This window comes from Danio rerio, chromosome 6 (genome assembly GCF_049306965.1).
Source record: "Danio rerio strain Tuebingen ecotype United States chromosome 6, GRCz12tu, whole genome shotgun sequence".
Classification (NCBI taxonomy): Eukaryota; Metazoa; Chordata; class Actinopteri; order Cypriniformes; family Danionidae; genus Danio; species Danio rerio.
Window position 1 is genome coordinate 47,405,158 of NC_133181.1, and position 15,162 is coordinate 47,420,319.

The 15,162-nt window shown below is 33.4% G+C and overlaps 1 protein-coding gene across 48 annotated transcripts in view; it reads left to right on the forward strand.

Moving 5' to 3' along the window:
- chl1b (cell adhesion molecule L1-like b) overlaps positions 1-15,162 on the forward strand; it is a 168,569-nt gene that overhangs the window by 67,297 nt on the left and 86,110 nt on the right. For 27 of the 48 annotated variants that reach the window (XM_017356692.3, XM_017356686.3, XM_073954481.1 and 24 more), the window contains exon 1: positions 6,919-7,157. The exons of the other annotated variants lie outside the window; for them this stretch is intronic. The gene's annotated coding sequence lies outside the window, so the exon portion shown is untranslated. Of the gene's footprint in view, positions 1-6,918; positions 7,158-15,162 lie in introns of those variants that run through there. 48 annotated transcript variants of the gene reach the window in all.

The window sequence follows — 15,162 nt, forward strand, 5'->3', positions numbered from 1 at the left end:
CACTCAACTAACAACCAGCATTCTAAAGCCCAATCCCAATTTCACCCCTTAGCCTTATCCTTACCTCAACCCCTGATTTTGCGCGTTCCCGTAAAGGGGTAAGGGAGTCCCAATTCTCTTTAGCTTGAAGGCATAGGGCTCAGGGCAAGGGGTAAATACCGCTTCGAATACACCGGCCACAGCTGCTCCCGGAAGTAAGGAGATCCACAAATTAGTATTTTTTTGTCATTATTACGAATTTTCACAACAAACAAGCATAAGTTTTAATATATTTATAACCACACTCGTGTTTTACCGTCATGCTTTGATGAAACGCAACAATAAAAACCACTAAATTTCGTGATATATAATCCCTAATAATAACTTTTGTACAACAGTCCCACAACATCCTGACACTCGATGTCACTCAAAAACCCTGTCAGAAAAGGATGGGAATGAGCTTTTTACAGTGTCTGCTATAATGTTAATGTTGTTTTGGTGTGTTTACATAGATGAATTCGGCCACGGTGTAAATGCACAGTATATTTGCAATCTTATTACCCCAGTAGATTATTATGATAACATAATATATGCCTTCAATGATTTCCTGAAGATAAACACCAAAAAAAAAAAAAAATAATAATAATAAAATAATAATAATAATAAAAATAACACAACTGGAATAACTGCAGCAGTCATGATCGTCTCATATGACGCAAGAGATCGCGATGACATATGATGACGCGTGCAGGTGCTGTAGTGCTGTCCCAATTCATAGGGGTACATTTTTAAGTCCTTCCCCTCAACGCTCGGTTATAAGGGCCAAGGGGAAGGGGTAGGGGTACAAAAATAGAATTGGGATTGGGCCTAAAACTGCCTTCTCACTTTTTTACAATAGTCTTGCTTGGAACATGTATCATTCAAGTTTTTTTCAATTATTTAAAAAAAAGATTTTATAAGAAAAGCTAATAAACTGGGAACCAAACCAAGTATTAAAAGGTAAATCACAACATTACAAAAATAAATGAATAAATAAAATAATAATAATAATAATTATATATATATATATATATATATATATATATATATATATATATATATATATATATATATATATATATATATATATTTATATATATATATATATATATATATATATATATATATATATATATATATAGATAGATAGATAGATAGATAGATAGATAGATAGATAGATAGATAGATAGATAGATATAGATAGATAGATAGATAGATAGATAGATAGATAGATAGATAGATAGATAGATAGATAGATAGATAGATAGATAGATAGATAGATAGAAATAAAAAAATTACTTTGGTTTATTACACCATTTGAGGTTTTGTTATATACTTTATATCATGTGTCAAACTCAGTTCCTAACCCTAACCCTAGCTCTGCACAGTTTAGCTTTAACCCTAATTAAACACACCTCATGAAACCAATTAAGTCTTTCAGGCTTGTTTAAAACTTGCAGGAAGTGTGTAAAAGCAGGGATGGATCTAAACCGTGCAGTGAGGAGCCCTTGAGGAACTGAGTTTGAACCCCCTGCTAAAAATACAGGGCGTAAAATGTTTAGCCATGACATCAGAAAATGTACTGTCCAAAAATATATATATATTTTTTTTTACTAGCCATAAAACCTTTCTGCAAATATTATTATCACTACAATTAAAGGTTTTTTTTTTTTTTTTTTTTTTTCATTCGTTCTTAATTTACTTTCAATAAAAAACACAGTTTTATTGCAAAATGAATTGACCATCCTGTAAGTCGCTGTATCAAATTCAAGATCTCAACCCATCTCTGGGAAATATCCACAAACACTCATACACTACGGACAATTTAGCCTACCTAATTCCACCTGTACCGCATGTCTTTGGACTGTGGGGGAAACCGGAGCACCCGCAGGAAACCCACACGAACACAGGGAGAACATGCAAACTCTACACAGAAACACCAACTGAGTCAAGGTTCGAATCTGTGACCCAGAGACCTTCTTGCTGTGAGGCGACAGCACTACCTACTGCGCCACTGCGTCGCTGGCACCAAATATCAAAAGTAAAAATGAAATTTGTTGCGGAAGGAGGTGTTTTAGAATGACCAAAACAACATTTTAGATGTTTTACAATGTGCTCAGCCTGCTGGTTTATTCATTTACACACTTTTTTTTTTTTTTTTAAATATCACATGATCTTTTATAACAAAAAGTTATAAATGTGTATGTGTGTAAACTAGTGTGTATGAGTGTGCCCCAGTACTGGGTTGCGACTATAAGGGCATTTGCTGCTTAAAACATGTGCTGGTAGTTAACGATTTATTCCGCTTTGACGACCCCAGATAAATTAGAGACTAAGCTGAAGGAAAATTAATAAATTAATAAATATTAAAAATAAATAAACAAAAGTTATTATCTGAAATAAAACAGTTACCTGTATGTATAGCCAATTTATTTGGCTCATAGTCACATTGAAGAAAACATCCAAATATGATGATCTCATCTTCGTAAAAAAGTTTGATTTGCCGATGTTAGAAATAGCGAATCTCCTTGTCTAAAAGAAACAGACAGTTTTAAAGGAGATTCGCTGTTTCTAACATAGGCAAATCAAATAATCAATTCAAATATGTACAGTCATGTGAAAAAAAATAATAAATTATGGAAAAAATGAAATATGGAATGATCAAGTCAAAGCCCAGATCCTAATCCCATTGAGATGCTCTGGGGTGAGCTGAAACGAGCCTGGTACAGTAGATGGCTACAAGAAACGTCTCACTGCAGTTATTTTAGCCAACGGAGGTAACACTAGCTATTAAATGGTAGGGTATCCTAACTTTAGAAATAGTTAGAATATGCATTTTTGTAGAATTACATTTACAGTTTTTTTTTTTTCAGTTTAATTGTTTGGTTTTGTTACCTTTATCTTTATGCATTGTTAAAATTGAGATCAAACAACCATATATCCTCCTGAGACCCAAACATTTTTTTTTTTACATCCTTTGGGGTGAAAAAAATTCTACAATTTAGAGTTTTTTACATTTTGTTTTTAATTTTAATTTTTCACAGGACCATTTTAGTACGAAACGACCGCCATTCAGACAACAATACTCTACAGGATATGGCTGTAAAGGGATATTAATCCAATATTAATGTAACAAAAACAAAACAAAAGCAGTTTAGTCTGAAAGAGAGCCGAACTCATGAAAAAAAAAAAAAAAAAAAACACACACACGAAAAAAGTTATGTTAATCCAAAACAAATTTAACATAAAATTGATTTAAAACTGATTGTCCTTCTCTAATTGTCTCTAATTATCCTTTTGTCAGACTCTAAATCGGATTTTTCATCAGCTATCTTATAAAGCTATCTGCTCCCTACAACATGCAGTCATTAGCCCCTTTCACACAGTGATACCGGTAAATATCCGGAAAATTTACGGAACGACTTTACCGGTATATTGAAAAAAGCGCTGTTCACACAGGCGAGGACGTTACGGAATTTTTCCGGAAAAGAGCATTCACACATCCATTCCAAAATACTGGTAAATTCTGACATCATTCACCACAAATGAGCTTTAAACGGCTGCACCTGTATTTGTAAACATTTGACTAAATTACAAACTCTGTGGATGATCAATATTGTGAACAACTTTCGCAGGATTACTTTCGCATGTCGAGATGTTCATAATATGTGCGTGTGCAGGCGCTCACAGGCTGTTTCATGGGCACACGCAAAGCTTGAAGGTAAACAAACAACGGCTTATCATAAGCATCTCATCGATGATTATTTACACAGTTGGCATTAAGAAGAACATATAAACGTGATCTGACTAACTTCTAGCAGCTAAATATGTCTGGAAAAATATTCAAAGGCTTTTATTCTCACAAACCGCGCGGACGTAAATGCATCTGACTGTTGTGATTGGCTAAAGCAGAAGTCTTACGTCAGCACGTTCTAGACGTGCACGCGCTTATTCCGGAAATCTTCCTTCTGCGTTCACAAAGCGCAGCATTCCGGCAAATTGCCGGTAATGTTACAACTTCTCTTTCCGGAAAATAGCCAGAACGAATTTACCGGTATTTTCAAAAAGGACCTGTTCACACATACAACCTTTCCGGAAAATTGCCGGTAATTTTCCGGAAAGGTCTGTATGTGTGAAAGGGGCTAATAATTACATTAAGATGGTCCTGAAGTACAAGAGACAGTTTTTATTTACATTTGAACAAAAACTTGAGTCAGAATTTGCCAGGGGTATGAATAATATATGGCTTGACTCTATATATTTCACAATCTCACTCGAATGGTCATTCCTCAGATAGGCAGTTAACATTCTGAGCATGTTAAACAGGAAGGGGGAAATGATTTTGGCTCAATGAAACCACACTTAAGTGAATAATTATCTTGACTGGAAGCAGATCAAAATATCTGTCAGATGCTGAGCAAGAGTTTAACACGAACAAGCGGAAGTCCGTCATGCTCTTCAAACAAACCCTTGCCCTGTAATGACTATGAGTCGCAGATAATGAAATTAATGGTACTTTCAAACAGCGGACACGTGAACGTATCCATTTTAATAGAATTTTAATTAGGGGTGTTTATGGTGCCTGTACGTTTAATGATGTTTCTTGTAATTGATGGTGCATTGTATGATCTCACCTCACGCGGCAGGCTTCTGACATATGAAGAGTATCATTTCCTGGAAACCCGAAAGACTAATTATTCCTTTACCTATACGCGCACTCTTCCATTTGACAGACACGTCAGCAGCACCTACATCAGCGTAATTGAAGCAAACATGTCAAGCCTTTCTGATTTCAGCCTCTCCCCGCACCCATTCATCCACTTCAACATCATATTCTTCCAGCCACGGCATTGTGGGATAGGGGTGGGGCGTTTGTATTTAGAGAGTGTGACCATGTCCTGTTCTGTGCTATTTGCTCTGTCGGCAAATCATGTGGTCCCTAGGGATCTACCCCTATTTGTGAGGTCCATATGAACTGTTGCTTGCCCACTGGCTGATGTCAATTAAAGGTTATCATCTTTTCTTTTTCCAGGTCCATGCTGACATTTTATTATTATTTTTTTTTAAACTTATCTCCTACTAAACTCCAACATACTTTGCTACACCATACAACCATGCAAGATATTTACTTTAGATTTTGGAAAACTTCAAATGATCTTGCCAAGAATAAAAGTTCTTTGTAGCCTTTATATCACAAAATACTATGAATTTGTAACCTAGATACCATGATTTGGTATATACGGCTGTGTGGAATACTCAATATTCTAAGGTATATTATTCTCAGATAGCAACCACTGAATTGAAAGTTGTTAAAGCTAAAAATGTATGTTGAAAAAAAAATTATAACAACAACAACAACAACAACAACAACAACAACAACAACAACAACAACAACAATATTAATAATAAAAAAATAATAACAAAAACAACAACAACAATAATAAAAATAATGTGATGTTATTATTATTATTATTATTGTTATTATTATTATTATTATTATTATTATTATTACTATTATTATTATTATTATTATTATTATTATTATTATTATTATTATTATTATTATTATTATTATTATTTATTTTAATTATTATTAATTAAATATCTATTTTAATTAGAAAATAAAATTATAGCTAAAACTAGTAAACAATTATTGTTTTTTATAATAATAATATTATTATTATTAATAACAATACTACTAATAATAATAACCATAATATTATGGTAATAATAATAATAATAATAATAATAATAATAATAATAATAATAATAATAATACTAATAATAATAATAATAATAATTATTATTATTATTCTTATTATTATTATTATTCTTATTATTATTATTATTATATGAGTAGTATTAATAGTATTATGAATTAATAGTAATAACAATAATAATAATAATAATAATAATAATAATAATAATAATAATAATAATAATAATAATAATAATAATAATAATAATATTCTGATTAATATTATTATTATTATAAAACAATAATGGTTTACAAGTTTTAGCTATAATTTAATTTTTTTTAAAAATATATATGTAATTAATAATAATTAAAGTAACTATAATAATAATAATAATAATAATAATAATAATAATAATAATAATAATAATAATAATAATAACAAATTATTAAATCATTATTATTATTATTATTATTATCAATAATGAGGATGCATGCTATAATTGGTAATTCGTTTTGGTTAACCCATTCAGCTTTTTTTTTTTTTTTTTTTTTTATTGATGTTGTTGTTTTACCATATAGAAATGTTCTACTATTTGCATGACAGATGCAAAAAAATGTCATTCAGTGATGCAGGTAGATCATATCATCGAATTGTGGACAGGTTATTTTGGTTATCTTTTTTTTATAGCCTAGCAACTTCATAGCAACATGCTCAAAACCACATTGTACATCCTAGCAACTGCATAGCAACGCCCTTGTAGTCACCCTTATCATCACAGCTTTTTTCCTTCACAGAGAACTGCACACAATGTCATCTGAACATGTAAAAACTAAGTTAAAAATGGCAAATGATTTCATTCTCATACAATATAGCTGCCTGAAAGACACGCATTGCAGGTTTTCTATAATATACTACACTGTAATAGCCACTAGACTCAAATAAGCCCCATATTAACCCTATTTAACTAAAGTGACAGTGTAACAAAAGACAAAGCATGGATCTTGACATCTATGGCACAAAACGTGGACAAGTCTCCCCATGCTTCGAATGCAACTTGTTCCATCCAGAATTCCTTCAGTTTCATTCACTCATTCTCTCTCCCTCTCTTTCCCTCTCCCACTCTCTCTCTCTCTCTCTCTCTCTCTCTCTCTCTCTCTCCCCGCATCTCTCCTTCTTTGTACACTCCATGTGAAAAGCGCTCAGATCTGGCTTTGTGGGAGTGATTGTCACTCGTTTAATGAGCTTCTTTGCCAGGCGAGAGGCTTTGGCAACATATGTCTCCCCAGTCGCCTCTCTCGCTCTGTTAGTACCGGGTCTGCTGTGGTGGACGTTTCTCTGGATTTTCTTCTCTTTCTCAAGCCTGTGGGATTAGACAGAGCAGAAAAGGAAGGGTTTGTCTGTATTTCTGAGGACGAGCGGACTAGAATGAAGCAGATTCCTGTGAGTATTTAGGCTTCTGTTTGATGGGTTTGTCTGAGCTTGATATAAAAGCAGCCCGGCAGGGAATTACTACTGTAGCTACTGTAGTAGTGTGAGCTGTGACCTCACACGTGCATGACAGAAAGCCTTCAGAGGCACAGTAAACAACGTGTCTTATGCGAAATCATTTTCTACAGTGCTTTGAAAAGTGCTGATTTAGTTTTGTTTTTGTCTGTTTTGCAAGTTTTTTTGTGAGCAATTTCATATATAAAAATGCTCATATTAGTGCTTTGGTGTGTTAATAGTCACATTGTGAAACAAATGTATCTGCTGTTTATTTGAATGAGTTTTATTCATATTGTAAAACTAATTTTAACTTAATAACATGTTTAAAGCCTTTATGTGTGTTGTCTTAAGCACTACTATCTGTTTATTAATAAGTACCATACACATTGCACAGTCAGTGAATCAGCTTTTATTTCTGAAAAGTGTTAACTTTTTGGTTAAAAAAAGGTGTACAGTTTTTGCAATATCTGCTTTAATACATTTCTTTGAATTAAATGCTTAGAAAATAGCTAGTTTTCTTGCAAGTTTCTTGTCAGTTATGTCCTCACAGATGGGTTTTAATGTGTATTTCATGCTCATATTAGTGTTTTAGTGTGTTAATGGACATGTTGTACAACTAAAACATGTTTATCTTGTTTATTTAAATGAGTTTTATACATTTTATGAAACAAATTTTAACAACTTTCAAGCATATATTTGTTGTCTTAGGGACTACTTTCTGTAGATAAATAAATACCTTTAAATACACATTACACACCCAGTGAATCCAGCTTTTATTTCTGAATAATGTTAAATTTGTGGTGGAGAAGAGGTTTATAGCTTTAACATCATCTGCTTTAATAAATGTATTTCTAATAAATGCTTAGAAAATAGCTAGCTTTTCTATTTTTATTTCTTTCTTGCATGTTTGTTGTCAGTTATGTCCTCACAGATGGGTTTTAATGTGTAGTTCATGCTCATATCAGTGTTTTATTGTGTTAATTGATGTGTGGTGAAAAATATGCTGTTTATTTAAATTAGTTTTATGCATTTTAAAACAAATGTATAACTTACTAAGATGTTTTAAGCATCTTTGTTGTCTTAGGGACTACTTTCTGTGTATAAAGTATTTTATATACACATTACACACCCAGTAAATTCAGTTTTTATTTCTGACTAGGGTCAACTTTGTGAAACAAAAAAGGTTTATAGCTTTTGCAATATCTACAATTTTTTGTATTTGATGCTTAGAAAATAGATAGCTTTTTAGGTTTTTTTTCTTTCTTGCATGTCAGATGGGATTTAATGTGTATTTCATGCTCATATTAGTTTTTTTTTGCTTGTGTATGATCATGCTGTGATCTGTTTCTATTTCATTGGTAAACAAATATATAAAATTTGTTTATATAAAATAAGTTTATATATAATTTGTTTATTTAAACAGCTTTTCTTAATTTCAAATCTAGATTTCATACTTATAAGGAATATCACTACATTTCTGAAAAGTGTATTAATGCGGTTGTATAACAGAGGTTTGCATCTTTAATAATATATGTTTATTGGGTTTCATTTAGATCGAGGCAACATGTTACACACAATTAAGGGAATAATATTTGTGATTAATATTTGCAGAAATACAGTCTTAAATAGAGTTTATGAGACTATAATTATATTGCTGCTTGACACAAGCTGCATTGTAAAATCACAATAAAAATGAAGATGAACAGTATAATTGAATGACTATTGTTTTTTTAATCATTTGCCATTTTATTTATTTACTTATTTATTTATTCATTCATTCATTCATTCATTCATTCATTCATTCATTCATTCATTCATTCATTCATTCATTCATTCATTCATTCATTCATTTATTTATTTATTTATGTACATTTTAATAATGTAGTTAAAAAATTATATGGCCAGCTAGTGAAGTGCTATGCAGGTAAACCTCTCTCTGACCTCAAAAGGTGCTCTAGCAACAGACACTAGAGGCCATGGTCTTTAGCCTCCTTGTTAGACCAACCCACTTCCATACAAAGAATCGCCGGTTCAATCCCAGCTTAGAGCAGGTTGGGTGCAGTAGGACCAGTGGGTTACACGTCGGGGCTCGTCCGGGATGGGAGTAAGGTTTAGGGGGTGAGTATAACAGAGGCCAGCTAGCAAAGTGCTATGCAGGTAAACCTCACTTCTCTGACCTCAAAAGGTGCTAGTCTTTAGCCTCCTTGTTACATAGATATATACACTAGATATCGCATGAGGACCCTGAGCATGCGTCAATAGTGGCTGCATATTTGTAAAGTGCTCCCAGAACATGTGTCATTCACCCGCACTAGTCAAGATAGTGTTACTACGTGAAGATGCTGAACTTTAGCGCTGTCTACGGGTGTAGTAACGAGCAAACAGAGAAAACAATCACAAAGGCAGAACATTTCATAGGTAAGGTTTAGTTTTTTATGTTTTTGTATGTTACGAACTTTTGTGCTAAACAGGTAACATTATTATAATCAGTCACTTACTGCATTCACCATAAGGCAAGTAGTACCAACTCGCACTAAACACTGGGCTTATGCTATGTGCTATATGCTATATGCTGTTGAATAAAATCAGCAAACAATGCAAACTAAATATGACAGCGAGATGCTGCGGTGCCAGAAACTTTATTATTATTGTAGTATTATTATTAGTATTATTGTCGGCTAGTGAAGGAGTCACTCAACAGAGATTCATTCACAAACGAGTCGCTCCCTCCATCAGTATGAGAAGTGAAAGCAGGAGAGGGGTGTGTTTCAGGACATGGATCAGTTTAACAAGGAGGGTGGATAGTACATTATACACACAAACACAAGCTTTTTGTCAGGAATGCCTATTTGATTATATCCATCAATATAGAAAAAGTGATGTAAAATTATGGGCTCTATTTTGACGGTCCATCGCAAAACGGCAAGCGCAGGGCGCAAACGCATTCAGGGTGTGTCATAATCCACATTTTCTAGTTTAGGGATGGGAAAATCCGCTTTGCGCCGTGGCGCATGATCTAAAAGGGTTGAGTTTATTTTCTTAATGAGTTATAGCTGTGTTTTGAAAATAAACCAATCGTAGTCTCATCTCCCATTCCCTTTAAGAGCCTTGCGTTGCGCCATAAGCGCATTTGCTATTTACATGACGCAAAGTTAACTTTTGCTTTTGCTCTTGTGAATAAAGAAATCTTTACGCAGAGACATCAATAAGCCTATAAATAATTAATTTAGTTTGTTAAGTGCAAAGATTTGTTTCAAAACTATTTATAAATTCAGTTTAATTTCCAGCAAACGAATAAATGAACAATAATAACGAAGTGAGGTCAAAATACTGAGTTATTTCCAAATACACCTGCTATGCCCCATATGTTCTAAAACCTGACAGGTGGATAAATCTAAGCTTGTTTTTAATAAAACAATAATAAATATGGATATTATAAATAATACTGCTAATAATAATAACATTATACAAAAGCAAATTGAATGAACTGAAAAAGCCTCCCGAGATGAAGAATTCAAGGCAGTGGTTTTTAAATTCATGTAGGCTAGAAAATAATATGTTTTGTAATATTTGAATTCTTTATATATATATATATATATATATATATATATATATATATATATCCTTATTATATCCTATATATCCTTAATATTTACATTTTTTCATATGTAAAGATATTTGCGTATTGCTCTACATCTTGTGTGTATTAGGCAGTGTGTAAGCCGGGTTTGTTCTGGTCTAAAGAAAAGACTATTACAGTTTCTCAAAATAGCAAAGCGCCAAAACACGCCTGCTTTTTTAGACCAGAATGCCTATGGGCGCACATATGAGCGCAAATGCATTTGCTATTTAAAGAGCGTGGCGCAACGCCTCAAAACGACTCTTGCGCCAAGCTGAAACTAGCAAACAAGTATTGCGCCACGCCTTGCGCCACATTGCGGCGGGTGTATCATAGGGCCCTTTAAGTTTCATAATTGAAAAAAAAAAATAATTGCATACTGACCTCCGGGAAAACTCCCGATCATAGATATTTGTGTATATATGTAATTCTCTGGCTCTGGATGGTCACAGTCTTCCAATGCACCTTGGTCCCACATTTATTTTAAAGGAGCGCTACCCTGTACTAAAATGGCAGCTCTATTGACGCATTCCTTCCAATAGACAACAACAGGGTAGGCGACATCTAATTTATATATCTATGTCCTTGTTTGAGCAACCGATTCCTATACAAAGAATCGCCGGTTCGATCCCAGCTCAGAGCATGTTGGGTGTATTAAGACCCGTGGGTTATTAATTTTATGTCTATATTTTAAAACTCATTTTATTTTTATTATGTACTTCTTTTTACGCGAGTTATGTTTAAGACCTCAAACGCAGGTCTCATCCGTATAAGTAGAACATGAGTTATTATTATTATTATTATTATTGTTATTATTACACTACTATTATTACACTATTAATATTATTATTATTATTGCTGTTGTTGTTTTTATTATTTTTATTTTTGTTTTTATTATTATTTTATTATTACACTACCACTATTATTATTATTATTATTATTATTATTATTATTATTATTATTATTATTATTATTATTATTATTATTATTATACATTTTATTATTATGGTGATGCTATAATTTAATACGATTTTGGAATGGTCTATTTGCTCTTTTGCACTGTTATTGGATTAGTATGTATTTATTTATTTCCTGTGGACCATTTTGTGAACACGTGCACCATAATTTGGCTAAATGTAATAGTTTGATGTGCTCTGGAAATGTCCCCGTTCAACATTTGTGTTCTGTTTCATAACAAACTGAGAAAACGTCATGCTTTATATGAGCGCTGAAATGGTGAAGAAACCCAGAATATTTTGACACTTCCGACGGAACTGTCAAATTGCTTATTTAAACCAAGATTATCCAGATGTTAAGGAACAAGTTCGAGCATGTTTTACATTAATAGCTCTTATGAATCACTTTCTACACCCCTCAAAAGTCAATAGACACAGGTGTGCCAGTGTTTGGAAAATACGCAGAGAGGGAATTAGTGAACTATTTACTCAGTGACAAACACTGGATATTTCTTTGCCTTAGGAATACAAAAAAAAAAAAAAAAAAAAATTGCCTACACAAGGAAAAAGTAAATTAGCTTTAGATTTGTCAGGGGAAGGAGATAATCTTGGGCACAAGTTCCATTTATCTTGTCTGGCTACAGCCAAGTTTCATCCTGGGAGATTGCCAACATCCGTCAGATCTGAATGAACGTAGCCAGGGCTCTTGCTGTGTCAGTTCCCACAAAATAACACCCCTGTCCCCCTGGTGTGCCTGTTTCCAATCCCCTCTACTTCAGGCCACTCAACACGGATAACAGCCTAATATGATCACTGTCCAGGGCACGTAGGATCCCTCTCGTCTCAAATACTTCAAAGAAAGAGAGTAATGAAAAAAAAAAAACATTATAAACGCCAATACACAAAAGGGAATTTCTCTCTCAGCCAGATTTTTTTCTATGCACTTGAAATGGCACATATTGGGACATTTTTACGCTCTTTCTCTCTATTCCTCCCCCTTCTTTCTGTTTGACAGCACATCTGTGATTGCCGAGCATTTGAACTATCTCTTTCATTCTTCACAGCCGTCTTCTATGACCTTAGCTGTACGGACAATTTGTTCCTTTCGCGCTCTCAGATTGGGCTTTATGCAGTTGGGCTCAACAACACATCACTAGGAACATGGCATTCTGCTCATGAGATTATTTTTAAATAGCTGAAATATGAGATATTGACCAGGCACTTGAAATATAGCTTTTGGTTTGGATCTGATATGTAAACTTAAAGGAACACTACACTTTTTTATGGGAATGGGCTCATTTCATAAGTCTTCTAGAGTTAGACTGTTGAGGTTTATCATTTTGAATCCATTTAGTTCTGCAAGATTCAGAGATTGGTTGAATGGATAAAAAAAAAAAAAAAAGGTAAAACTCAACTGTTTCTAGGTGATTAAATTAGCCTGTACTTACAAAAAAGTGCAGTGTTCCTTTAAGGATGCATTTATATAGCAAACATCTTTAAAAAGTGGAAAAAAGGTTTTCTTATATAAAACCGTTCTGCAACTTTTACTTACAGATAAAAATAGTGTTAAAAGGATTCACATTCACACAGATCTATTTAAAGTATTTACTCAAATTTTGTATAATGCATGCCAGAAAAGTCAGTCTCTAAAGAAACTTGACATTACTGAAAGTGTTTTTGTAGTTTACTCAGAGCCAAAAAAAAAAAAAAAAAAAAAAACAGATAAAGAATTTAAAATAAATAATAAAAAATGTTTTTTCAGGTGCCAGAAATGCCATTGTCAAATGAATACAAATTTTTACTTTTGATGAAAACACTGTTGCATGACCTTAACTGTATGGAGAATTTGCTCTCAGATTGAGCTCAACAGCACCTTTCAGTCTACATTTTTTGCTCCAGGAACATTTTGTTGTAAGTTTCAGAAGACAGATCCACTAAAGGGCTCTGCGTAAATCTTTTCTGGAATACATTACTTGGGCTACGTTTTATTATACATTTCAAGTACATACACCAGAATGCATAGCTTGTCATACAGATTACCAAGACCAGAGGTGTCCTGCTGAGTTTAGCTCCAACTTGCTTTAACACACCTGTCAGGAAGTTTCTGATTTATCTAGCAAAAGCTTGACTAGATCGTTCAGGTGTGTTTGATTTCGGTTAGAGCTAAACTCTCCAGGACACCGGCCCTCCAGGACCGAGTGTGGACACCTCTGATCTAGATCAACAAACCACTGACCTAAGCCCAACCAATAGTATTTTATTTTTATTATTTATATATTATTTATTTATTATTTTATAGTTTTTATTCAAAAACAAGCATAATGCTGTGTTCACACCAGACGCGGAGGAAGTGTCAAGCGCGAGTGACTTACATGTTAAGTCAATGCAAAGACACGAATAGACATACTGTGACACGATTTGCGCAAATAAGGTGGCACGAATTATGTGATTTGCACGAATGAAGTGGTGCGAGTTGAGTGTTTTTTGTGTATGATGCACTTAATGTGCATATCGCGCTATTGACATGCTTAGCGCACATATTGCGCAAAACACTCAAGTTGGAAAATTTGACTTTCAGCGGACATTTGTGCCACGTTAACCAATCATGAGCTTGCTATTTGAAGGGGAGTGATTATAACATAGTGCCAGTTGGTTTCTACATACTGTAGCTAAAATTGTGATATAATGACTGAATGCATCTTGGGGGTTTTTGAATTGCATACCTTTTGATGTTGATATGATTTTTTTTCATGCATTTATATGACAACAATGTTTGAAAATGTCTAAAAAAAAAAAAAGTTTTCTTTTCATTTCTGAAAATGTCCTCATACATATAGCAATATTGTCACAGTGATCACAGAGAAGAGTTTATAGAGGCAATAATAGTATTCTTAAACAACAATTTGCAGTTTGTAAACTGTTTTTAAAACAAATTCAAAGGCATTTCTGTTGCAAATGATGTTATAAGAATATACCATTGATTTGTTTGTTTGATAGCAATACAATCTGGCTTATTTAGTGAATCACCATCGAGGATAATGTGTTTCTCATTTCACCTTGTCTCCTTTAAAATTGCTTTTAGCCAGTAACGTTGTTTGCTTCTGTTTCTCTTGTTTTGCATCAGACACAAACCGGTGCCAATTGCTTGTGTTTTTGGTTTACTAAAACCAAAGAGGCAAGAACATGAATAAAACAGTGAAGCTGGTATTACTCAGTGATTATTTATTTATAGGAGTAAACATTTGCTGCTGGGATTTCAGTTGATGACATAAATGTATCATACAGTAGTTTGGATGAACAAGGACTTTTGGGAGCTGAAGGAAGACTTAAGGCTGATATATACTTCTGCGTCAAGAGCACGCGTATGCTACGCAGCAGCCCACGC